The sequence below is a fragment of the Crinia signifera genome, chromosome 4 (genome assembly GCF_055691185.1).
Source record: "Crinia signifera chromosome 4, ASM5569118v1, whole genome shotgun sequence".
Taxonomy (NCBI): Eukaryota; Metazoa; Chordata; class Amphibia; order Anura; family Myobatrachidae; genus Crinia; species Crinia signifera.
This window is the reverse complement of record NC_139220.1, coordinates 260,378,955-260,404,418: the sequence shown is the minus strand read 5'-3', so window position 1 is coordinate 260,404,418 and position 25,464 is coordinate 260,378,955. Positions and strand designations below refer to the sequence as shown.

Genomic DNA, 25,464 nt, shown 5'->3' with positions numbered 1-25,464 from the left:
TCACGTGGGACCGCTGTCAGTCAAGAGCGGGAGCTGGTGACGTCGTAAAGATCAACGCGCTTTCTCACGCCCTGTCCTCCTCCTTATTATCTCACGCCCCGTCCTCCTTATTATCATGTATAAATTGTAGCAGCGGGTGGTGGCGCCCGCTCACCGTGTCCGCTGTCTATGCGATAGTCACAGCAAATCGGAACAAAATGAGGCCGTGCACTTGGCCGTACTGAAACGCCCAAATTTGTGAATCCACGCCCGCTATACGTCAACCTCCGCCCCTTTGAGGTGAGCTAGAATCTATAAGGACAGATGGGTGACATACATTATATATGTATGTACGTAGCAATAGACTAATCCAGCACAACCGGTTCAAGATCATAGAAGACAAAACATAAATTCACAATGACTCATATTTGGGTAAAAAAAGCTGACTGATAGGGTAACAGGCTATCGACAGCAAAGTAATAAACTGTGACATCATATAAGTCATATAACCAATGTTCTTGTGTTTTTTAGGTGTTTATTTAATCTTTTCACTTCCCCTCTATTCCATTCCACAGTGATGTGACACTGGGTCCGATTCTGGTTCGCTTGCAAAAGCAAATTCTCTGATGGACTTGTGCACTGCAGGGGGCAGGGCCGTTTCTAGACAATTTAGCTCCCAGGGCAAAAAAAAAAAATGCGCCCCCCCCCCCCAATACATAACATGGCACAGAAGAAATTGAGCGCGCCGGAGGCGCGCGCCGAAATAGGGGTGTGGCCTAATTTAAAAGGGGCGTGGTTTAATATAAGGGCGAGGCCTAGCCGGAAAACAATTACCTTACATCACACTTTTGCGACCTGCGTGACCAGACATTGGTTACCGCAGGAGTTGTCATTGTCCTCCTGCACTTAAGTTGGCGGGCTGAAGGCCACACAGTGACATAAAAAACATAAAGGCCCACACAGTGACCTAGTACGCCTCACAGATCAAGGCCAAACAATGACAGGCTACTTAAATCATTATACACTATTTATCCATGATGCCAATTACACATGACGCCGCACACTGTGATGACAATTACACATTACGTCACACACTGTGATGACAATTACACATTATGCCGCACACTGTGATGCTAATTACATATTACGCCGCACACCGTGATAAAAATGACACATTTTTGTTGCACACCGTGATGCCCATTACACCCCACACTGGGATGGCAATTACGCAATACTCCCCACACCGTAATGCCCATTACACATTATGCCCCACGAGCCGCTGCCGCACAACTGATGCCATTTACTAATATGCCCCCACAGTGCCAGATATGCCCCCACAGTGCCACACATATATGCCCCCACAGTGCCAAATATGCCCCCACAGATATGTCCCCACAGATATGCCCCCACAGTGCCAAATATGCCCCCACAGTGCCACACATATGCCCCCACAGTGCCACACATATGCCCCCACAGTGCTGGATATGCCCCCCACAGCGCCACACATATATGCCCCCACAGTGACAGCTATTCTCTCAAAGGCCACACATATGCCCCCACAGCGCCACACATATATGCCCCCACAGAGACAGATATGCCCCAACAGTGCCAAATATGCCCCACAGTGCCACAGATATATGCCCCCACAGTGCCACAGATATATGCCCCCACAGTGCTGGATATGCCCCCCACAGCGCCACACATATATGCCCCCACAGTGACAGCTATTCCCACATAGTGCCACACATATGCCCCCACAGCGCCACACATATGCCCCCAGTGACAGCTATGCCCCAACAGTGCCAAATATGCCCCACATTGCCACAGATATATGCCCCCACAGTGCCAAATATGCCCCCACAGTGCCACAGATATATGCCCCCACTTTGCCACAGATATATGCCCCCACAGGGCCAAATATGCCCCCACAGTGCCACAGATATATTCCCCTACAGTGCCAAATATGCCCCCCACAGTGCCACAGATATATGCCCCCACAGTGCCAAATATGCCCCACAGTGCCAATATGCCCCACAGTGCCAGAAGCAGCATATACAGTAACTCACTGTGCCTCCCCCTGCTGCCATCGCCACTGCTGCTGCCTCTTCTTCAACTTCCTTGGGGAGGGGAGGGGAGCGCATCGCATGTCTCTCCTTCCCCTTCACTGAGCTGTCAGCCATTCATACATCGCGGGCTGTCTCCTGATTGGCTGACAGCCCAGTGACATAGTGAGAGAGGGGAAGGAGGGACGCACGATGCGCTCCCTCCCCTCCCCATGGAAATTAATCAGCACGGCGCCGGCGGTGTGCGGTGAGAGCTGAGCCGGAGAGGGGGAGGAAGGGAGGCAGCGCTGGGGGGAGCTGCTGCCGGGCGCCCCGGCTGTTTATTAGAAGCGGACAAGCCGTGCGGCGCCCCGGGCTGCTGCACGGCTTGTCCGCCTCTAGAAACGGCCCAGGGGGGGGGGGGGGGGGGGCAGATGTAACAGGTGCAGAGAGAGTTTTAGATTAGGGTTATTTGGTTTCTGTGCTCGGAAAATACTGGCAGCTTTATTTTTACATTGCAATATAAATATCAGTTTGAGGTATAAACCCCACCCAAATCTAATCTGCCCCCCTGCAGTGCACATGGTTTTGTCCATAACAGAGAGAATTTGTTTTTGCAAGTAAACCAGAATCAAGCCCACAGTCTATTTAGCTGTGTGATGACTGACCTAGCGGAATCGCATGCAGGCTAACCATTGCTCGATTTTGACTAACTTGCTATGAGATTTTGGAGTATATTCAATGCCAATCAGGCGAGCTATTAAGGCAAGCAGTGCCTATTGCTCACAGTCATAGCCCTCAGTATTCAACTGACCCCCTGCACTCGCCATTCGCACCTCACTATTTCTAAATGTGAGGTGGAACGGGGGGTACTGTCAAAACGGTGAGGCACGTGGCTATATGCAGCGGGCTCGCTGCATTAGCCACGAACCTCATCGTTCGGGAGAATGACGGCGAGGGTTCCCCTGGAAAATACAATAGGGCGAGCAGGTTAAACAGAGATGATGGCTTGTTTTCAGTTATCCTCGCGGAAAACAAGCCATCCTCGCCATAAAACATCCCTCGCCAGCCACATTAAATACATGTGTTTGACTATAGTCAAAATCGCACAGTGTGTACACACCTATAGAAAGCATTATTTAATGGGTTTTTTTTGTTTCTTATTAAGCCCTTCAGCTGTGTTTTTTTTTTTTAGAGAGAGCGCTCCCCACAGGCAGTGTTCCCTCTAAGCTGTGCGCACGTGCGCGCGCACACACCTTGGCGAGCATGCGCACAGACATTACAACTGAGCGCACAAAGCAGCAGTGGTCCCTTTTTGCAGTTGTGGACTCAATTAATGTGTGTTTCACCCATTAACTACATTGTGTACTGTATTTTGAATGTTTAAATGTTGAAAATAATTTTGAATTAAAGTTAACACAAATGCTGAACGTCATTTTCCAGTTATATATAAGTGACGCACAAAAATGTAAATTTCATTCCAAAGTTGCACAGCCAAAATCTTTAGCTGCACACAGCCTTCGTAAAATTAGAGGGAACATTGCCCACAGGGCGAGTTTTTTCTGGAAAGCGCTCCCTTAAAAAAACAAAAAACACCACTACAACCCCTGGGTCCGGGCAGTGCCGCTGAACTGTCCGTCAGCAGCTGCCCGGCCCTGCCCCTGGCAACCTGGCTGTGTGCAGCGTGACGTTACAAGGTCACGCCGCACAAAGCCGGGGGAGGGAAGCCGGACCAGGCAGCTGCTGAAGCTGAGTGCGGCGCTGGCAAGAGGGAGCACAGGCAGCACCGGTCACTCCCGTGGCACTCCCGATGATTTTACGGGCTTGCCAATCTGCGCACTGGAGCAAACCCCGGATTATTCTCTGGGGGTGCCACTGAAGGGGTTAAAGTAAGTTAGAGTATGGCAATTTAAAACAAAGATCTATCTGGGTAAGGTCATCGCATGTTGGACTAGGCATGGCTATCCACCAGCGATGATTTAAAATCATCGACAGTTTATGGCCGATGTTTTTTTCAAAGTGCAGGTCTTGAAGCCCCACCCCCACATTCTATTTGGCCCATAGGCCTATCAGGCAAAGAAAATAGATGACCATCTGTAGGTAAAACTATCTATGGTCATCAATCACATTTTTTATTACTATCTATCACTGGTTGCAGTATCGTGATCAATGGCAAACATCGATGTTGACTGCACTGATGGCCATCCCTATGTTAGACAGGCTTGCAACTTAAAATCTTGCAATGGTAACTAATTGCATCTAAACCAGTTAATGGAAGAATGGTCACAGCGGTTTGCACATGTACAAAAGAGATCCACAATTGGGACAGACTTCTATCAGCTGTATTTATCAAAGGAAGAGCCTCCCTTCCAAACTATTCAATGGCGGTGGCGATTTTGTCTAATATTGCAGGCAATATGGTCACTGAGCAACCAAATTGCCCATGATGGGAGTGTGCACCGGCGGTATATCGCCGGGTGCGCGCTCCCGGTTTCTCGCCCGTAGTGATCGCTGGTCGCAGGAACATGCTCATGCGACCAGCTGATTTCCACTGCCGGGCTCCCCCAGCAGTTTCTTTTTCATCAGCGACCATCTCTGGTCGCTGATGCTAACGGGACACTGAACGATATATCGCTCGGCGATATATCCCCCCATGTGTACGGGGCTTAAAGCAATTAGGCTTGCACGGGACAGGGCGTCGTGTACCTGATCGCATGTCTTCAAAAATTAGCAGCCTAGTGATCCGGCCTGATTTACATGAAAAACAGACAGGACAGTTATTAACTGTCGATGGATTCTTCGCTTTACCTCCGCGTAGGCTGCAAACGTTACATCATTGGGTACATATAGGCCCGTGCTGTCCATGCAACCATCCATAACTGCAGTCAGCAGCATCAACTCCTGTTGTGTAAATGATGCAGATTTCATATTGGCACTGGCGCACCAAAAAATACAGGGGTTATTTATATACTCTACTGTCTAGTGATTGGTCAGTGTCTGTATCAACATATAAATTTAAACAAACTTTTTGGTTGCGTTTTTATTCACGTTGGCTTGGTAAGCTAACACAGCCCCTCACATGCCTCGGCTAGCAGGTGAAATCATTTGATTTGATGGTCGCGGCACTCAAATTATTTCTCCTGCCTTCGGAAATAATTCAGTCTGGACAGACTTTTATTTCCTCCGCGAATCACCGGAGACGGGGTGGGCAATCGCCCCACCTGCCCCCGACAAGCATCGACCCACCTGCGTTCCCATGGCCGTGTCTGCACATGTGCAAATACGCGCATGTGCAGACACCCCCTGCCCCCCCCCCCCTAACCTTTATCCTATTAAGGATTGATATTTATTATCCTGTCCAACAGATCTATAGTGTACTTACTGTGCTTTTTATTTTTATAATTTGTATTTTTTATTTTTATTCTTATGTTTATTATCAATTGTTTGTCTTATATCCAATGTATTATTATATAAAATCTGTACTTTTTTAAAGCAGTGTGTCCACCTTATCTTTGCACATTGGTCTATTTTGATTTTGTTTATTTGTGGAGTATATTCCCCTAGATTTATTTGTGGCTAGCAGCGCAATACACACCACTTCCCCCCTTTTTTCTTCCCCCCCCCCCCCCCAACTTCGGAACGGGGCTGAATTTAGACCCTTCTGAATGATCGTGAATCAGGGCCTTTATTCGCATATATCAGCAGGTCTACGCATATATAAACATATCACACAAGAATGCCAAAATGTCCTCCACCTCTGATGCAGTCATCGAGGAGATCCTCGTTAGGGTTGAGGAGCTCATACACCAAGGCGCTGAGAGTCTTCCAGAGGATGAACCAGCAGGTATTCCACACCAAGGAGATTCTAGGTGCTCTTGCACTGAGGATGAATGGGCCAAGAAGTATGGATATTTAAACACGGGAATGTGCTGGCAAGACATTACAGATGCTGTAAATGTCCATTCTTACACTCCTAAAACCGTCGCTCAAATCAGGAGAAAGTAAGTATATGTATATATACTCTGGTTATTTTCAATGTTAATGGTATTTGCTTAATTTTTGCCTTAAACTGCATTTTATTATAAAGTAAAAAAAAATATATATATATATATATATATATATATATATATATATATATATGTAAGTAGGTGTATCGTGTTGGCACTCGTGGCTTCAATAAAAATCCGGTGCCAGGAACATAATAGAGCAATAAGAGACACTTACCCCCTCAGAGAAAGGATGGATCCGGCACACGGTAGTATAGGTGAAAAAAAAGAGGTTTATTAAGAGTGCAACATTGCACTAAGGCCCTTATTCTGATTGGTGCGGCTGGATCCGAACATGCGGCCAGGACCGTGCGTGCGAAACCCCGCCTTCCATACGGATCGCCAACTCCGTCCGTATGCGGTAAGAAGCTGTCCGAACGGACCGCACGTGTATTTTTCACGGAATACGCCTCCTCCATCTCAGGGAAACTCCCCCATCATTCGATGGTCGCAGACCATCGAATGCAGGACCGAGTGCTCCACCAGCTCCCACCACCTCAGACCACACGGACATTTTTCCGTGCAAAAGCAGGGATCTGGGCGGGCAGCTGACATCCGGCGATGTCATATGTCCGCCCCCTACACGTGCGTCACGGCCGCATTACCATACGTACGCCCAGCGTTTTCATGGGAACGCCCATGAAACGCGGGGCGTATGCATATGGTAATGAGCCCAAATAGCCCTTCACGCCCCTCTCCACCCCCTGTTCGGAGTGTTAACATATCATGCGGGATTTGGCCGTACGCCCCGCTCGCACATGCGCAGAGACGCCTCTGCACATGCGCAGACACAAAACATCGGCGGGCCGAACGCACGCGGACATTACCGCACCGATCAGAATAAGGGCCTAAGTGACAGCTGCTGACCTGACAGCCGTTTCAACTGCTGGGTGCAGTTTTCATCATATATATATATATATATATATATATATATATATATATATATATATATATATAGAAGAGACAGACAGACAGTGGCTCTCTGGGAAATTTTTAAAAGTGATATATATATATATATATATATATTAGGGCGGAGTGAAAAAACTGAAATTGAGAAATTCAAAATCGGCTAGTGTGGAAAAGTTGTGACTTGACTTGAATAAGAAACGTGCAAAAGCATTTTGATCTGATTCAACATCTTCTGTTCTGGCAAGAGGCCTGAAGTTTCACTTTTTTGGTGAAAATGACGAAAACTATGAAGATGGTCCGATCTAGTTAAAATTATGTCAGGATGTCTTAGAGTGGTTCATTAATATACTTTAGCATAGTAAAAGAGAGTACAAGCTTGTCCTAGTGCAAAGTGAATGACTTTGGTGGGAGAAAAGTCCCTAATAATTGACCCATTTTCATGGTCATAATTGTGAATATTGTGTGTTTTCTCCTGAACGTGTTTATAATAGAAGAAGCACAAATACTCTAAATGGAATTTCGGTGACACTGTGTGAAATATAACACTGCATAATAGCCCTTAATCAGACCTGATCCCAGTACAAATTTGTTCTCAAAATGGGCAAAACAAATGCTGCATTGCAGGTGGGGCAGATGTAACATGCTGAGAGAGTTAAATTTGGGTGGGGTGTGTTGAAACTGAAATCTAAATTACAGTGTAAAAATAATGCAGCCGGTATTTACCTTGCACAGAAACAAAATAACTCACACAAATCTAAAGGTGGCCATACATCTACAGATCGATTGTCAGATTGGGCCGGTTGGAACAAACAGCTGGTAATATCTGAATGACAGTTTTTCAGCATTTCAAAGCAAATGGTCCACTGTCATTTGCTCTCATCTTTTACCAGGATTTTGTTCCAACCAGACAGATCGGACAATAAATCTGTAGATGTATGGCCACCTTAAATCTCTCTGCACATGTTACATCTGCCCCACCTGCAGTCCAGCATTTTTTTGCCCATTTTGAGAACAAATTTGTACTGCGATCAGGTCTGATTAAGGGCCATTATGCAGTGTTATATTTCACACAGTGTCACTGAAATACATGGAATTGGATTTATGCTGCTCTCTTTGCAGTGCATATACAAAGATAGACAATCCTGTGTATATAAATAAGAAATAACTGTTGCAGTCTGTTATTGAAATACAGTAACTGTTACAATAAGTATTACAAGTAAGTGTAAACTGTCTAATGTATCATTTTACATATCACTTCTGTTTATTGACAGAAAAACAGTGTTGCATCCCCTATACTGGGAACATGATTGGGCTGCATTACAGCATATAATTATGCCAAAGATAAGCCAATATATTAACTGTTAAATACGTTGAAGTGTATTATGATGTAATAAATTGTAAGCTTGCAGCAGGGCCCTCTAACCCCCAAGTCTGTCTGTCATTACCCAGTTTGTTTTATCACTGTCTACTATTGTAAAGCGTAAAGGAATCTGCTGAGCTATATAAGAAACTGTAAATAAATAAATAAACAAATACATCTAATGTTTAGGGGGAAAAAAACAAGAACATTGATTAAAAAAATAACAGGTTAATCATTCTATGAGTGGTGTCCAGCAGTACATATATGCCAATCACTGTGTTCATTTCTAGGCAGCAGGGCCGTCTTAACAGCAGTGTGGGCACCTGGGCAAAGCAATGCACTGGGGCTCTTACCCATTCTTCCCTCCTAGGGTGGTATCAGCAGCAGCTTTGATGTCCCACGGGTGGCAGGGGGTGCTCTATCTTCCATTCAACATGTAGGACCTGGAGCAATAACTTCTGCTAATTACTCATTTACTGCACAGGTGGTGGGAGGGTGAACACTAACGTGTGGAAGGGGGCACTGAGCTGTATGAAGGTTCCCTTGTAAATGACTTCCAGGGAGGTAGGGGGTGTTTTATACACAGGGGACGGTTGGATAATGGAGTGGGCTTAATATTCATCATTCTCCACTGGAAGGGCAGCTTGTTTGACTGCAGATATCGCCATTATCTGGAAATAGATTTCTTAGCCTAGTATAAAAACCTAGAGTCCCAACTTTCAGGAGGTGCTGGGAACTTGGGTATCAGAGATCAGGAGCCAGAGCAATCCATTGACAAAAATATAAAACTACACCAGATGTTTGGAGCTGGAGCAGGGACCGGCTGCTTGAAGGCTGATATCTCTGGTTCTGGGCATGATAGAGACAAGCCGCTAGTGTCAGAGAGAACCTGAGAAATATGACTGGAAATTGTAATTAACAGGTCGGATGTGGACTACTGCTTTGAAGTTGGATATCTGCAGTTCCCCAGGGCCGATTTTCAAAATGTTGGTATCCCTGGAAAAAGGGGATCTCAGCTATCAACATACAGCCCTTATACGCCGGGGGCCCCTGGGCAAGTGCCCATTAAGCCCATACAAAAAGACAGCCCTGCTAGGCAGGATTGATCAGCAATACTTATTACAGCATAGTGCACTTTAATGTATTTAACTGTTAATATATTGGCTTATCTTTGGCATAATTATATGCTGTAATGCAGCTGCAGGTGGGGCAGATGTAACATGTGCAGAGGGAGTTAATGTGGCCATATATCTACAGATTTATTGTCCGACCTGTATGTTTGGAACAAAATACTGGTAATGGATGAGAGCACTTTGCTTTGAAATGCTGGAAAACTGCCAAAAACTGTCATTCAGATATTACCAGGTATTTGTTCCAACCAGCCAGATCTGACAATCGATCTGTAGATGTATGGCCACCTTTAGATTTGTGTTGAGTTATTTTGTTTCTGTGCAGGGTAAATACCTGCTGCAATTTAGATTTCAGTTTCAACACACCCCACCCAAATTTAACTCTCTCAGCACGTTACATCTGCCCCACCTGCAATGCAGCATTTGTTTTGCCCATTTTGAGAACAAATTTGTACTGCGATCAGGTCTGATTAAGGGCTATTATGCAGTGTTATATTTCACACAGTGTCAATGAAATTACATTTAGACTAGTATTTGTGCTTCTTCTATTATAAACACGTTCAGGAGAAAACACACAATATTCACAATTGTGACCATGAAAATGGGTCAATTATTAGGGATTTTTTCTCCCGCTAGTCAGTCACTTTGCACTAGGACAAGCTCGTACTGTTTTTTACTATGCTAAAGTATATTAATGAACCACTCTAAGACATCCTGACATAATTATAACTAGATTGGAGCATCTTCATAGTTTTCGTAATTTTCACCAAAAAAGTGAAACTTCAGGCCTCTTGCCAGAACAGAAGATGTTGACTCAGATCAAAATGCTTTTGCACGTTTCTTATTCAGGTCAAGTCACAACTTTCCCACACTAGCCGATTTTGAATTTCTCAATTTCAGTTTTTTCACTCCGCCCTAATATATATATATATATATATATATATATATATATATATATATATAGATATATATATATATATATATAGATATATATATATCTATATATATATATATATATATAGATATATATATATATATAGATATATATATATGGAAGAAGAGACAGACAGTGGCACTCTGGGAAATTTTTAAAAGTGGTGTATTTCAGCAAAAAAGCATACCAACATTTTGGGGTATGTCACCCCTTTGTCAAGGTAAATGTGCATTGCACCTTTTTTGCTATGGACTAAGCCACTTGCAATATGTTTGTGTTACTATGTGTAGTTTCCAGCATAATATAATTCTGAACATTAGAAATTTGAGTAATACATAATTATCCTCAAAAATATTACAAATTTGTAACAGTAGGGGATGTGTTGGCAAGGGAGGGGAAAAAAGGGTTGGATCTCATTTTTACAATTTCTCTAGATCAGGCATGTCCAAACTATGGCCATTCAGCTGTTGTGAAACTACAAGTCCCATCATGCCTTGCCACAGTTTTGCTATTAGGGAATGCTAAAGCTATGGCAAGGCATGCTGGGATGTGTAGTTTCACAACAGCTGGAGGGCCACAGTGTGGATATGCCTGCTGTAAATTGATCAACTTCAAAACCCCACTGAGGATGAAGGCTGCAGCACAGGTTTTTCTGCAGATTCCTGTGTTGAAAGGCTTTAACCCGGTAATTTGCTTCTGGTGTGAAAGGGATATTAGGTGCACAGAAACACAATCATGACATGGTTTTCTCTGGTTTAAGTTCCAGCGACATGTGGCAACAGAACCTATTTAATGCACTACTATCCAAAGGGCATGGAGGGCTAATATAATTGTGTTAAAAGAGGAGTAAGGCACCACATTCAAAGCATGGGCAGCACAGCAAGGCATGCAAGGGGATGCAGGGATCCAATAGGGTGTATATGTACATTTTGTCCACATTAGTGTCGGAACATAAACACATCAGCACATGCTGTTGACCATTCAAATGTACACATTCTCAATGGCAAACAATTGCTTGTGTGGAGCTTTTCATCCTGTCGGCCTTGTTGATATTTTTACCTAAGGAATGTGGACCATCTGTGCTTGACCCAATGTATTACAACCTTATTTTATCAAAACAAATTACACCAATGCAGCATCCAAGCTACCTGCACAACCTGCTTCTGATGTCTACTTTCATGACCCCAGCATTTTATTTGGCACATCTGACAGTACATCACATATCCCACAGCCCAGTGAAAACACATCAGTAGACACATAATTACCCATGTTTGTAAGAAGCAGAGAAGTGTGTGTGGTTATGGGCCTTTTATAAGGCGCATATTTGTGCAGGAGAGAAGCTGTGCTGATTTAATAGAGATTACTTTTACATGCAAACGTGAAATACGCCTGATTTACACCTCATACGCCCAGGGTTTTTTATGGCCATGCCAATAAAATGCTGGGAATTCCCCTGTTGCTGCCCCCTGCCCATCCCCTTCTTGAGCGAACGGCTCAGTGAGTGTGAAGCTCGCCGAAGCCATTTACTCCCGGAGTTTGCGTATTCACACATGCGCAGACCCTGAACATCAGGGAAGGGACCGAATTCGGACCCAAACTAACGGGTCTGATTAGGCCCCAAAATACAGAAGAATTAAGTACTACAGGAATAGATAAGCCACACAGACCTAAAATGAAGAAAACCTAAGGATACATTTACTAAATGCTAATCAGATTCTGTCTATCATTTCTTAATTGCTTACTAGAAAATGATAGACGGAATCTGATTGGTTGCTATGGGCAACCCCTTTTTATTCTTAGAAGCTGGTTCTGTATTCCAACAGCTGAGGCAGCCGTAAACACCACTATTGGGTCCAAGTACTATAGATGGCATTTCACTTTATATGTGAGAGAATGACATGATAGAAACCATGATAGGTACAATAAATGGTCTATTTACTAAGCATTGAAGAAAGATAAAGTACCAACTAGCGCCTGTCAGTTTTCAAATGCAGCCTGTTGTAAAAGGACAGAAGCTGATTGGCTGGTACTCTATCTCTCTCCAAACCTTAGTTAAAGGAACCCTAAATATTGTGAGCAGAACAAGTAAATCTTAAGCTGTGTACACACGGGGGCGTTATATTGCTCAATTTTTCATCAGCGAGGGAGCCACAGAGGGAATCAGCCATCTTAAGAAGGCTAAAAACGGGAGCGACCATATTGCCAGCGATAAATGCTCGCGTGTACACACCTTCAATGTGATATATAATTGATTTTTTTTGGCCCAAATTGTTTAAAATAGCAGCAATTTAGTAACTAGTGTGCAGAAAACTGTTCCATATGGTCTTTGTTCCATAATACAGTGCCTGTAAAAAGCTTTACCATTTGACACTTACATCTGGGAAAACACATTTCACTTTATAACATTTAACTCATTAAAAAAAATTGAACAAATAAAATCCTAGAATAACAGGGTTGCTAAAGTAATTAGTTAATACTTTGTAGAGCCACATATTGCTTCAATTACAGAAATTCGTTTGTTGGGGTGTCTCTACCAGATTTTAAGCACCTAAATTGTGCCATTTGTCCCTGAATTGCTCAAGTTTTGTAAAATGTTATAGTGTGTGGCAATGGATTGCTTCCACTCCATACATACATTTTCAGAGACATTGACCTACCTATCCATAAGCCACTACTTTGTCTTGCTACAAGGTGAATCAACTGCTAATCTTCATCTCTCAGGTTTTTCTCAATAATTTGTGTATACTCAACACCATCCATCTTCCTAACAAGTTTCGGTACTTGTGGAGTATCACGGCTCCCATCGCATGCCATATATAATGGCATGCAATTGGATGCGATTTTTGCAGTTTTTTACCATTTTTACAAAATCGCATGCGATTTGATCGCATGCGATCACATGCGTTTTTTAACAAAAAAGCATCCAAATGCATTGAAATTAGTATCAAACATGTTCAATGGCCCCCAAATGTCATTTTTGAGGCTGTACCACCCCCACTATCAACGCGAACCCGAAGCGTGGCGAGCGCAGCGGTACGCGTCCTACGACCTTTTCATACCCCCCACTATCCACGTCGGCGTGGAGTTGAGAATAGAAAGTGTGGCGAGCGCAGCGAGCCACCGAGCCCGAAGCGTGGCGAGGGGACGTGGACACCTGTGAAGCCCGCGAGGGGACGCATATACCTGTGAAGGTATCCGTGTCCGCTCGCCACGCTTCGGGCTCGGTGGCTCGCTGCGCTCGCCACACTTTCTATTCTCAACTCCACGCCAACGTGGATAGTGGGGGTATGAAAAGGTCGTAGGACTCGTAACGCCGCCCCTCGTGGGCTCGCTTCGCTCGCCACGCTTCGGGTTCGCATTGATAGTGGGGGTGGTACAGCCTCAAAAATGACATTTGGGGGCCATTGAACATGTTTGATACTAATTTCAATGCATTTGGATGCTTTTCTGTTAAAAAACGCATGCGATGCGATTTTTTTGCTATGCGATGCACATCGTGGGAGCCGTGATTATCCACAAGTACCCAAGTTTCTTAGAGCCTGCAGAAGAGAAACACCCACACAACACAATGTTGTCACCACCATAGTTCACATTAGGGGTCCTATTCTGATTAACACAGTCTCCTGCATGTACTCACAGGTGAGCGTTTTTTCTTTTTAGCTAGGCATATGTGCAGCCGCTGTGTGTGAGCGGCTTGGCACTTGCACACTACAGTGTGGGCATGGGGCGGCGGGCCGGGGGATTGGCCCAGCATTTCATGGGCATTCCCATGAAAATGCTGGGCGTTCTCGTGGTAATTCCCAGATGAAGCAGGGGCAGGCAGCTGACGTCCGCACACGTCAGCTGCCACCCGCTTCCTGCACAGGGTGCCCGCAGATCTGAGACACCACAGAGGTGTTGCTGACCATTGAATGATGTCTCCCCCGCAGCCAAGGCTGCAAATGGATGTTTATGCAAAACATCCATGCGTAGCCATGCGGTTGATCGCGGCATGTGGGGGTGGGCATTCGGCTTCTGGTGGACTCGCAAGGCTGCGAATTTCACAGTTGTGCGAGTCAACCAGAATAACCTATGTATGGTGTGATTTGGATGGTGCACGGTGTTTGGTTTTCGACAAACATAGCACTCTGATTTTAGTTAAAACAAAGTTCTGTGATGTTCTTGTCCATCTGCACTTCCTTCCTATAAAAAAGGACCTTCCGACCAAGAAAGACTTTATTGACCTCGAACAAAAGATAAGGTATGCGGTTAAGTCTGAAATAGCAACCCTCCAGGCTGATATTTTCCAACTAGCTCACAGAGTATCTGATATTGAAAACCAAGTCGAGTCAGCTGCCATCTTTAAAAAAAAAAAAAAAACGACACAACACCATCAAACATCTTACCAAGCACGAGAAATTGATGAGCTGTCCCACTGACAAGAAGACTTGGACAACAGGAGTCGGAGAAACAATTTAAGAGTCAAAGGTATATCTAAGGAGATATCCCCTGCTCCACATGCACCCTAGACTCCAGATACCAATAGTAATTTGGGAGCCTCATTGTCTACTCCGAACCGTCCCGACGTTTGGACTTAACATTGAGTGATTTATTTTATTTCTCTATCATCCATATGGGATAATGGGGTCTCAATACTATGGGTAATAGAGGGTCATCCGCAGAAGACAGGCGCATATAAAATTTTCAGCAGGGTGTACTGGCTCCTCCCCTCTATATCCCCACCCACAAGACAGTTTCGAAAAAAATGTGCCCTCATGAGAGGATGCACACTCCTAGAGCTCCAGAGCTTGGGTTTCCTGTTTGGGACAAATCGGCATTCCTGCTTTCTAGGGAGCCAGAAGTAGGGTCAGTCTCTGGCATTAGTCTGAAGACATCGCTGGTGTTACCTGGGGACCCCTTTAGAGGGGTCTGCCAGTTTACTGTGCGGCAATATGGCGGTGGTTGTGTCCCTGCACAGGAGCCGTGCAGCTCCCCACTAAGACTGGCTATGTCTGTGAGGCCACTGGACCACCAGGGTTGTACACAAAGTTTTAAATTGCTGTATAGCAAAAATGCCAGTGTAAATAACTTTTACATCTCCAGCGTCATTATGGGGGGTGGAGCTTACTCAGAGCAGGACCATATATATATATATATTTATACATACATACATACGAAGTTGCACTCAAGGCAAATAGTAGCTTGCAGCTGGTGCCGTCGTTCATGAACCCAGTCAGGTGCATGTATATAAAACTCTTCTCTTGGCAATCAGCAAGGAATAGTAATGATGCAGAGGGAAATTATTTGAATGTTTTGAAAATGGTTTATTAGTCTTCAGGATGTATATAAATCTGTAATATATATTGTTTACCAGCTCTTCAATCTGGGAGCTCAGGTTATGGATGTACTGGTCGCCTAGTGTCTCTGAGTTCCCACTACACATGCTTACACTTGTATACAAATTCTGTGTGATTCTGTGTTTGTGTGGTTTTTCACAGTTTATTACCAAGATGGTGCGGAAACTGATTTGCATGGATTGCAGTGCAAAATTCTCCCCTGCATCGGCTTCACAGGTTACTTGTGAACAGTGCATGTTGCCACAATTCAGTGGTGTCAGGAGGAGTCAGAGGAGCCTTCATGGGCCAGCAGCATAAAGTCTATGCTGGAAAATGTGTATTTTCAGCTTGCTGCAAATATGAAGCAGACCCAAAAGGTGCAGCAGGATTTATACCTCCTGTCTGTTAGTGTGGATATTATTACTCCTATCCCAGGGCAATCGCGTAAAATCGGCATTTCTGACATTACCCCAGACTCAGATGAGGAGGTTTTGGAAGGAAGGGAGGAGGAACAAGAGCGCTTACAAGGGTTTCAGTCCCTGTTACAGGGATCCGAGCCTTTAATTATGGCTATCAGGGACGTAGATCTTCCTCTGGTGGACCCCATAGAAGGGGACTCCTTTTCTGTCTCCCAAAAAAAGAGAAAAAATATATTTTCCTGAACAAATGGATTTGGAAGACCCTTTTTAAGGCTGCATGGAAAAACACTGAAAATCGCTTACAAGTTTCCAAGCGGTTGATGTCTACTTTCCCATTTGCCAGGGAGAAAAGTGTGGGAGGAGCCACTGGTGGTTGGGGAGAAACTGCAACACATACAGGACACTGCCAAGGTGCTCTGTGAAGCACAGAAGGAGCTGGGTGCTATTAATGCACGTAATTCTGCTATGTGGGTGTTGGCCTGCAGGGTATTGAATTGGATGACTGGATTTAGAAGACTATGGATGGTAAATCCACCTTTCTTCCAACTGGAAAACCACAGGTTTGACGTCCCTTTTCAGGAACTACCAAGCAGCTCACCTGAAAATTTGTTAGCTTCACCAGGGCAGTTGAAGCTAAGGGAAGAGGAGTGTGGCAGGGACAGCATCTTTTCACATGAAAGTAATGTGGAAGATCTAGTTCAGGTCTAAAGCCCCCCATACACGGTCCGTTAATCGGATCCGTTGTGTGCTTAAACAGCACGGATCGGATTGCATCCCTAGTGCATGCAGTGTCATGCACTCCGATCCGATGTATAGCTAGTACAAAAAGTATGTGCAGCACATACTTTTTGTACCGTACTATGTGATGCACGGGAGCGCGCATCGCATAGTACAGAACGGAGCCATACACAACGGACCGTGTATGGGCTCCTTTAGAGCAGTAGCCAGATAAACAGATTTATTTATTTATTTACAGTTTCTTATATAGCGCAGCAGATTCCGTTGCGCTTTACAATAGTAGACAGTGATAAAACAAACTGGGTAACAACAGACTTGGGGGTTAGAGGGCCCTGCTGCAAGCTTACAATCTATAGGGATATAGGAGGGAAACACAAGGACAGATGTGATCAAAGTTGAGCTGATTAAGCAGCACCTGTGGCTTCCTAATAAAAGTGTTTCCAGGGCAGAGGATCATTGCTCTTGATGGTGGAATAGCTGCCCGAGTAATAGGCTGGGGTGTGGCCTACGGTAGAGACCACTGGATCTTTCTGAAGAGTTTGTACCATGCTGTGACACCTGTATGCTGCAATGATGTAACCATGGGCCTTATTCTAGTTCACTCTTTCTGACAAAATCCTTCTTAGATGGACAAAACCATGTGCACTGCAGGTGGGGCAGATGTTACTTGTGCAGAGAGAATTAAATTTGGGTGGGGTTTTACTTCAAGGTGAGATCTATATTGCAGTGTAAAAATAAAGCAGCCAGTATTTACCCAGCACAGAAACAAAATAACTCACCCAAATCTAATTCTCTCTGCACATTTTACATCTGCCCCCCTGCAGAGCACATGGTTTTGTCCATCTAAGAAGGATTTTGTCAGAAAAAGTGATTTAGAATAAGGCCCCTTATTTGCTTATGCTGATTTACCTGGAAAGCTGTTTTGCCTGCTACAAAATAAAGTGCAAAACTTTGAGTTATTATATTTGTATATGTTAAGATATACTTAGAGGCAATGAAACTTTAAATTTTTATATTTTCAGAAATGTTTACTGCAATTCCTATGGTTCATATGTTCTTCAAAAGGCAAATTACATGTTCTTTCAACAAAAATTTTGGGACTTAATTTTATTTTTGTTTATTGTTTTTGCAAAATACACTATTTAACCCGTAGGATATTATTGTGCTTCATTAAGTTTTTGATGTTAATAATGTGGAAAGTTCTCTTTCAGTACTTCGTGGCAGCCCTTATAATGGTTTATCTTCATTCTAAGTTAGGCAGGGAAAGATTTATTTAAAAAAATAAATAAAACGGGCTGCTTTATGATTCAGCTCCTCTTCCACTTTCATTTCCTGTCTCTGAGCTAGAGTTGATGAGCTAGCAGTTTGTCTTGTTGTTTTGTGGTGCATGGGCTTATCTTCTCGTTGGTCTAAATGACACCCAAATTAATGCTGCAAGCCAGTCGCAGACTGTATAGACTTTGGGAGCACAACAGATGTCATGTCCAGACAAGTGGCTTCCTGGCACTTACGCCTGCGCTGGGAGTCTTCTTTTCCTGTGGTCTCCCAACGGTGCTACACTGCTGCGGTGGCCAAGTTCCGGTGTCTCTCCTGGTATTTGTCCATCTGCTCTGTATGTTGGGTACTGCTATTTTAGTTTGGATCAGTTCATTGTCGAACCACTAATTGAAAATAGTAATGTGACTTTACCCACCAATCCCAGAGCAGCAATGGTTTTAAAACTGTTAATAAAAGGACTTTCTAGTACATTAGCAAGCTACTGTACCTGTGCAATGTTGCTTCCTAGCTACATATTTAGGCTCCTGATTATACTGCTATGTACCTGTTACTACTTCACAATACTACTGTTTCCAGCCAGCTGATACAGTCCAGTTTCAGCCAGGACTCTGCAGCACAGCTGGTCCCAGCTAGCAAATATAGGGCCTGATCAGACCTGTTCGCTAGGCTGCATTTATTCGCAGTCTAGCGAACAGGGAATGCCCGACCAAATGACCCCCTCAGCACTAGCATACGAGGGGATATGTACGTGAACACATCCCCTCGCATGCGGCCACATGGCCAAAAAAATCATTCGATGGTTACTCACCATCTACTGATTTTTCTGCCGTTTCCTAATAAAAGTCTGTTTAGATTGACTTTCATTATGCACACAGATCACCGAAAAGGGGGCGGGCACTGATGCCATGTGACATCAGCCGCCCAGAGCAGGCTTTGTGTTCCCCTGCTGCCATAAGCAAATGTAGAAATATGGTAATGGGTGGTCCCAAACTAGACCACTAACATAGGATGGATCTGTGTTAGTGGTCCAGTGGCTTCGCCGTGCGCCCCCCAAAAATGGGGTGTGGCATAATTTGAGGGCGCGTTGCTTAACCGGGCAAGTCACTCCCCCAAAGTATGCATACCCAGGGCCTGCGGGGGGGGGGGGGGGGAGATAGCCTGCCTGCCATTGACTTATATATGGCTTTTTTTAAATAGTAAAGGCAGGTCAGGGTGGCACACTTACACTTTTAGTGTGCCGCAAGCCAATACTCCATCCACTATAATTATATAAATATATATGCACACACACACACACACGCACACAGTATCTAATATATATATATATATATTCGGGTTGTGATGCCCGGCACTCCAATTCAATCATTGCAATGTGCCCGGTGCCCGGTGCCCTCACAATAAAGAAATTTGTACAGGAAAAGATGCTGGCGGCACTCACGGACTTTTCAAATCAGGGATGCAATAATCCCAAACAGACAGGCTGCTTTCAACGTTTCGATTTATTATCGTCTTCAGGGAGGAGCTGCGTGCACACGCGCATGCGCGCACTCCACCTGTGGCCATCTTTATGGTTTGAATAGGGGATAAAACGGGCGGCAGCAGCGTTCATATATTTATTTAAAGGTACAGTGATAGAACGGCCGGGCAGTCTAATGGGTGGTCCGGTGCACCCCAGACCACCCCTTAGTTTTGCCTATGCCTGCTGCCACCCCCTGCCCTCTCCCTCCCCTCCTTGAGCGAATGGCTCGCCAAAGCCGTTTCCTCCCTGGGTTTGCGCGTGCACAGACCTCGAACATCAGGGAAGGGTTTGAATTAGGACCTATATGAACGGGTCTGAATCAACACCATAGTCCAGTTCCAGCCAGGATTCTGCAGCACTACTGGTTCCAGCAAGATAACCTTGCCTGGCATACCTGCATAACTGGTTCTAGTCTGGTACAATACTCACCTCTGAATGGATGACTTCAAATAGCTCCCTAATCCAGCACTTAATGCTGTTGAGCTGATAAGATAGCACTGGTTTGGTAAAAGTTAACATGCTTATGGAGGCCAGTCTGTTGCCGATCTGCATGTTACGTCGCAGACATGTACTGCACATATGCAGTATGGTTCCACCACATGTGCAAAATACCGAACATCAGCATCAGGACTTGAATAAGGCCCATTGAGCTGTAAAGCTTTTTTATAGGGATCCAATTTGACAGGTTGTCTATAAACCTTATTTAGTGTTCAGAAGACATGTAGTTTATATTATAAAGTGCAAATGACTGCTCTGTAGATCAAATCTAGGTTTACAACTGTTGCTTGCAATGTTGGTACAAGTATGTTTGCGTGTGGATCGTATTGTCGACCCGACTTAGGTCGACATGGGTGAAGGTCGACATGTGTCTAGGTCGACATGGGTGAAGGTCGATAAATGCGTTATATCGACAGGTCGCGAGGTTGACATGGTTTTTTTCAGTGTTTTTTGACCCGCATGTCGACACAGTCGACATGGACCCAGTTGGATGTCAACCGCAGCCCCACGCATTGCTCGCTTCACTCGCAATGCTTTCAAGTGCCTCGCTGCGCTTGGCACACTATTTTATTCCCCCACCATGCCATAGTGGATGGTAGGGCATAAAATACTGCCTGTCGGCACATATCAGCTCAAAAAAGTGAAAAATCCCATGTCAACCTTGCAACCTGTCGACCTAACACATTTGTCGACCTAAAACCATGTCGACCTTGTCCCATGTTGACCCAATGGTGTCGACCTAATGACTGTCGACCTAAGTCAGGCCGACAATACGACTGTATCCCGTGTGCTTATATTTCTATTGAGGCAGATACGGTAAGAAGGCAATGTTTGCGGTAGACCTGAAATTTTGCAGAGCAAGAATAATTTTATTTTATTTTCAAGAGAGGTTATTTCAATGAAATAAAGTGACTGGAGAAGGTACATTTTCAGTGCTAGTTATGCCCAGCCATGTCCACTTCAACTCTCATCTATAACACTATGGGCCTTATTCTGGTTCACTCCTTTTGGCAAATTCCTTCTTAGATGGACAAAACCATGTGCACTGCAGGGGGGCAGATGTAAAATGCGCAGAGAGAATTCGATTTGGGTGAGTTATTTTGTTTCTGTGCAGGGAAAATACTTACACTGCAATATAGATCTCACTTTGAAGTAAAACCCCACCCAAATCTAACTCTCTCTGCACAAAATCTACCCCACCTGCAGTGCACATGGTTTTGTCCTTCTAAGAAGGAATTTGCCAGAAGGAGTGAACCAGAATAAGGCCCTATGTAACAACCCTTTTGTCCTTGCATAGTACATGCTGTTTTTTAATAGCTTATGTCTCAAAAGTACAGAAATGGTATTTATTCCCCTCAAACTTTGCTTTTGTGACCAGGAAATTTTATAATTTGAGATTTTGTATTTCACATAAGAAAAAGGGAGAATTTGCAAATATGAGCACAAAATTAATTAGAAGTGAGTTTATATGTCTTTTTATATATGCATTATTTGTCTCCATAATAGAACACTAATTAATTTATTTTTATCTATATATGTTTAAATCATCACCCTGACAACTTTGAAATGCACGTTGCACGTACAAAGGAACCCATGTATATGGTACATGAACCCAGGAAAATGGCAGTTTCTCATGTAGGAAATAAGAGTAATCACTAGAAAAAATGGCCGCTGAACGGAGTTAAACTCCAGCTAACAACAGAATTGACAGAAGACGGCCGTGGCGACCAATGATAACCCCCGCATGGAACAGCATCATGAACAGGGCGGGCCGGGCAATTAAGAAGCCGGAAGTGGGGAACAGGACTCTGCTTTGTATAGAACTTCCGCGTAAGAATGGCGGAAGCCCATAGATGTATAATGATGCCAGTCCCACCGGAAGTGGGCTAATTATCCCCGGACTTATAAACTTTGTTTTCTGCTTTTCCATAAGACCTTATTGAATTGATGAATTTGTGTCCCTACATTAGCACGCACACTTTGAGAAATTCGTCTCATTTGCAGAGCTATGTTACGCACATACCCCTTAACGGGTTCTAGTTGGGTGGTCTGCACCTCCATAAAAGCTATTTGTTTCCCCTTGAAAAGATGGATGGATTGCGCCAACTCCTCCGAACTAGTGGGGGTGTAGGTGGCTGCAATGATTGGGGGCTGCTGCCTATGTGACTGGGTATAGGGGGCCTCATTGACTGGGTGTGCTTGGTTTTGTGCAGGTTCCAACGATGGCACCGTCTCAAGGATGATTTCACTCATGTCGTCCATATTTTGCATGGGATCCGTAGGTTCAGGCATCGGTTGTGAAGGTCCTACAAATGAGAAAAGAGTGGTAAGTATGCTATGCAGATTGGTGTATGGTGGGTCATGTTACCTTAGTTGGAATGATTAGGTGTTGCTCATGCATTATGCATTGGCACAGGCTACTGTGGTGGGGACAGCCATGTGTGAAATGTGCAATGTGTTTGTGTGCAATGTGTTTGTGTAACAGTATGATATCTCACCTGCAGACTGGACAGTGTGAACAATCGGATGTGGCTGATGTTGCTCAACAGCAGGCTGGGACTCCAGAGATGGAGCTGTTTGAAAGAAGAAGACATTTTCCATAATGATCATTTGCACCTAACTGGCACTTTTTTCAAATATGCTGATAAAAACTTTACCAAAATCAAACTTTTTAACTCTGATATGATTACATAAGGAATGTGAAGACTTTGAACTGAAGTGGTTATTTCAGTATTATGACTGTGAACGATATTACACATGTAAAAGTGACTGTATAGTGCTTTTCCAACTACCCAAAGGATTGATATGGATTAACAATCAAGTACACTGCAGCCCTACAGTGATTAGGACAGCACACATTATTTGGATCTGTGGAACTACATAACCCAGCAAAATGCACAGTCCATTATTTAGCAATGCAAGGTAGCAAAATGTGATTTTGCTGGGATATGTAGTTCCACACACAGCAAGCTTTTGGACACATAAAGCATACCACCATAATAGCATGCGCACATGACATAGCAAAATGTGTAGTTGACATGTGTGGACACTTACCAGTTGGCGGTGGAGTGGGGGGCCTGTCTGTGTCGGCAATGTGGATGCCGGGAATAACCTCCGGTGGGATGATTCGGCGTAGCAGCCTCTCATAGGCCTTAATGCGGACTTCCTGCCTAGGGCCACCTGGAGAGGAGAGGAGCAGTCATAAGGTGCAGAGGAGGCAGAGGGACAGGCAGCTTGGGCCCAAATACCAAAACCACTGGGAGAGGTAGGGGAGTGAGAGGCAGCACTGCCAGAGGCAGGATAGGGAGAGCCAGCATGCTCCCAGCAAGAGCTGCGCCAGGGAGAGGCCACAGGCCTCTTTCTTCTCCAGGGCAAGCTTGGCTTTGAGGAGGCGCTTGATGTCATTATATCGTTTTTTGACGTTGCGCACACTCCTCTTGTGTGTGCTAACTGCATTTACCGCGGAGGTGATACTGTCCCACATCCCCTTCTTTCTTGCCACACTTGTGCGGTGATGGTGAGGACCAAGTATGCGGTCATACAGGGGCAAGAGTGCACGCACCAGGGCCATATTCTCCTCATAAGAGAACCTGACTTTCCTCCCACTAGCTGTACGAGCTGCATCATCCTCCTCCACATTTTCAGCCTCACCCTCTTCCTCCTCCTACTTTCCTGCTTCTTCCCCCAGCACCTCCAAGTCTGCTTCATCTGCCTCCTGCACAGGCCAGTCCACCTCTGAAAAATCACCCTCTTGCAGCTCCTCCTCTGTGTGCCTGGCACTCTGTTCCTCCTGCTTCCTCCTCATCCTCCATAGCCACCTGCTCAGCTTCCACCATGTGGCCTCTCCCTGGCGCAGCTCTTGCTGGGAGCATGCTGGCTCTCCCTGTCCTGCCTCTGGCAGTGCTGCCTCTCACTCCCCTACCTCTCCCAGTGGTTTTGGTATTTGGGCCCAAGCTGCCTGTCCCTCTGCCTCCTCTGCACCTTATGACTGCTCCTCTCCATCTCAAACGCCTTACTCCCTTTCAAAGGGTAAAATGGCGTCTGCGCCCCTTTATATAGGGGGTGTGATGCGTATTGCAAGGGACTAAGGTGGGCCTATAGGTTAGCATGTTGTATGGGCTGATCAGGTGTATTGGTGTAAATCGCATTCCGGTTGGCCGCAAATACGCACATGACCTAACCCGGAAATCGCACTTTTATGGCGTATTACATCGACTCAATTCGCACCATATCGCCGTCTATCGCCATCTATCGCATTTTTCATGCGGCATTACGCCAGCCATTCAATACGCGATTTCTGGAAAAAAATGCGATTTAAAAAAATGGCGATACACGGCGATTTTAACAAAAATCGCATTTTCTGAAAAACGGTCAACACAATAAATCTCGCCCCATCACCCAGTGTAATGATCAGATGTAGTATAAATACAGGCCCAGGCACATCTCTCCCTCACCCCTTGATAAATTCAAATAGACTAAACACGTTGGGCTACTAACTCCTCCATTAGATAAGTTACTCTCATATCTATATTTTTAAAGGAATATTTTATAATTTTATTTTTATATATATTTTTTCTATGCCTTTGTTTCACTGTTTGTATTATTAAATTGTGCACATTTTTAAATAAATACTAATTTTTTCAGAAAACTCTGTTTCTGTACAGGTTTAAAGTCGTTGAACCCCTATTCTCTATTTCTAATTTCCATTGAATACCTTTTACTAGGGTGTTAATATTTAGGGGGTAGCTGAGGCATAAGTGGCGCTGAAGACAGCCGCAGCGCCGGCCGGCGATATTGCCACCGCAGCGCGGTGAGAGCAGAGCTGTGCAGTGGACGGGAGCCAGAGGCAAGATGTCCGGGTGAGTCTCTCACGTGGCCAGGCTTCCCCAACACAGTGGCAGCGCCAGTAGTCGAACAGTCAGCGGGCGCTTGGTGGCATCAGCTGTCCTCCACAAGTGCAGGGAGGGAGCAGGGGGCAGCTTGATATGCTTCAAGAGTCCCGGGGAGTCCAGGCGGTCCAGCCGGAAGCGCAAGGTCCCGGCTGAAGGAGAACAGGCAGGAGTCTTTGTCACTCAGTGTGCCGGCGCCCACGCAGCCCTCGCTCCCCCAAGCAGTGGCGGGGGCTGCCTTACACTAGCTACTGGGTATACAGGCAAAAAAGTAATCCCACTGCAAATAGTCATATTTAATGAGCATGCCTGAATATGATTCTATTTGCAGTGCACTTTTTGCCTGTATACCTAAGCTGATAAGTATATGGATCTGTTGATGTTTCCCTTGTTTTCCACTGCAATTTG

At 44.8% G+C, this 25,464-nt stretch overlaps 1 long non-coding RNA gene across 1 annotated transcript; it reads left to right on the top strand.

The window, feature by feature from the left end:
* On the top strand, positions 1-23,385 carry LOC146075304 (uncharacterized). Its single transcript, XR_014473550.1, has 3 exons — positions 1-279; positions 22,381-22,493; positions 22,672-23,385. It is a non-coding gene; the product is annotated as an uncharacterized LOC146075304 (long non-coding RNA).
* The last annotated feature ends 2,079 nt before the right edge of the window (positions 23,386-25,464 follow it).